The sequence below is a fragment of the Carlito syrichta genome, unplaced genomic scaffold, assembly GCF_000164805.1.
Source record: "Carlito syrichta isolate Samal-C Ts95f unplaced genomic scaffold, Tarsius_syrichta-2.0.1 Scaffold315639, whole genome shotgun sequence".
In the NCBI taxonomy this organism is placed as follows: Eukaryota; Metazoa; Chordata; class Mammalia; order Primates; family Tarsiidae; genus Carlito; species Carlito syrichta.
The window spans coordinates 350,549-352,613 of record NW_007259735.1 but is presented as its reverse complement, the minus strand read 5'-3'; the positions used below and the strand labels follow the sequence as shown (position 1 = coordinate 352,613).

The 2,065-nt window shown below is 44.1% G+C and overlaps 1 protein-coding gene across 1 annotated transcript in view; it reads right to left on the bottom strand.

The window, feature by feature from the left end:
- The window catches only part of TMEM50A (transmembrane protein 50A), a 40,320-nt gene extending 39,607 nt beyond the window's left edge, over positions 1-713 (bottom strand). Inside the window, exon 1 of the mRNA XM_021706476.1 lies at positions 698-713. The gene's annotated coding sequence lies outside the window, so the exon portion shown is untranslated. The remainder of the gene's footprint in view (positions 1-697) is intronic.
- Positions 714-2,065: the final 1,352 nt, after the last annotated feature.

The following is a 2,065-nucleotide window of genomic DNA, read 5'->3' as shown; positions in this document are numbered from 1 at the left end:
ACTCAAAAAAAACCAAACAGGGCTCAGTGGCTCAGCCTGTAATCCCGCGCCTTTGGGAGGCTGAGGTGAGTGGATTGCCTGAGCCCGCAGGTTCGAGACCCGCCTAGGCAGCGAGACCTCATCTCTACAATAAATCAAAAAATCAGCCAGGCGTAGTAGCGCATGCCTGTAATTCCGGCTACTTGGAAGCCTGAGGCGGAAGGATCGCCGGAGCCCAGCAGGTCGAGTCTGCGGTGGCTGGGAGCAGCCACTGCACTCCAGTCTGGGCAACAGAGTGAGACTCCAACTCAAAAAAAACAAGAAACAAAAGCCAAACAAAACAAAACAAAACAAAACAAATAAATAAATGAACAGTAGGAGAGAAAAAGAGATACTTGATCAAGCTCACAAAATGCAATGGGAAAAAAGGGAAAAAACTAAAATATGATAACAAAAAACAATGGAAAGGATAAGTTCAACATTGCAGTTCCAATACATCTGAATTTATCAAAGAAAAAAACTTCATTTGGGACAAACTAAGTGAACATACAACAAAAGGGATCCTACTCACAATCTACAAGTATCATTAAAATATTTTCAAATACACCCAACAAGACATGTGCAAGATGTGTATGAAAAAAGCTATAAATTTTAATGAATGGTTAGTTTCTTATTGCTGTGGTAATAAATAATCCCAATCTTAGTAGTTTAAAACAACCCCAATTTTTTTTTTTGACTCGGAGTCTCACTCTGTCACCCAGGCTGAATTGCAGTGGCACGCTCACAGTCACCGCAGCCTTGACCTGCTGGCCTTAAGCGATTCTTCTGCCTCAGCCTTCCAAGTAGCAGGACTCATAGGCGTGTGTCACCACACTTTGCTAATTTTTCTTGATTTATTGTAGAGACAAGGTCTCACCAAGTTGCCCAGGCTGGTCTCGAACCCTGGACTCAGGCAATCCTCTCACCTCTGCCTCCCAAAGTGCTGGGATTGCAGGCATGAACCACCAGGCCCAGCCTAAACAACCTAAATTTAATATCTTATAGTTCTGTGAGTGAGACTTCTCACTGTGCTAAAGTCAAGGTGTCAGTCTGCTTTGTTCATTTTTGGAGGCTTCAGGGGAGAATCTCCAATACTGGCTCATTCAGGTGTTGGCAGAATTCAGTTCTCTGATGCTGTAGGATTGAGGTCTTTGTTTCCTTGCTGGCTATCAGCTGGGAACCACCATTGCTCCTAGAGGCCTCTCTCTGTCCTTGTACGTAGGCCCCTTCGTTGCAGCAGCAACAGGGCAGGGAATTCTCCTGCTTTGATTCTTTCCTGTGATTAGATTGTGCCTACTGGGCTACTTTAGGTTAATCTCATCTCCAGGTCTTTAACCTTAATTACATCTGCAAAAATCCCTTTTGTCATGTTAAGGTAATATATTCACAGGTTCCAAGAAATGAGGGCATAGACATCTTTGGGGGGGCATTGGTCTGCCTACCACAGTGAAGGACATTAAAAACCAAACTTAAATGGCACATTTAAAACTCAAGTGTCAGCCGGGAGCAATGGCTCATGCCTGTAATCCCAGCACTTAGAGATTCAAGACCAGCCTGAGCAAGGTGGTGAGACCTTGTCTCTACAATATATCAAAAAAATAGGCAGGCGTGGTGGGCATGCCTGTAGTTCCAGCTACTTGGAAGGCTGAGGTGGAAGGATCGCCTGAGCCCAGTAGATCGAGACTGCGGTGACGGTGAGCAGCCACTGCACTCTAGCCTGGGTGACAGAGTGAGACTCCAACTCAAAAAAATCCCCCAAACTCAAGTGTCACATCTGTAGATGGGAAGATATGCAATTGTAAAGATGTCATTTCTCCCCAGATTAGTTTACAAATCCAGCACTAGATGTTCTAATGATGAGTGAACTTGGATTTTTTTCTATCAAGTGAGTAGATGCACAAAGATTATATTGTTTAGAGAAATAAAGGAGCAAGATATCCTTCCAGACTTATTATTTTTTTAATTTTTTGAGTCAGTCTCACTGTCGTCCAGGTTGGAGTGCAGTGGCATGCTTACGGCCACTGTAGCCTCGACCTGCTAGGTTCAG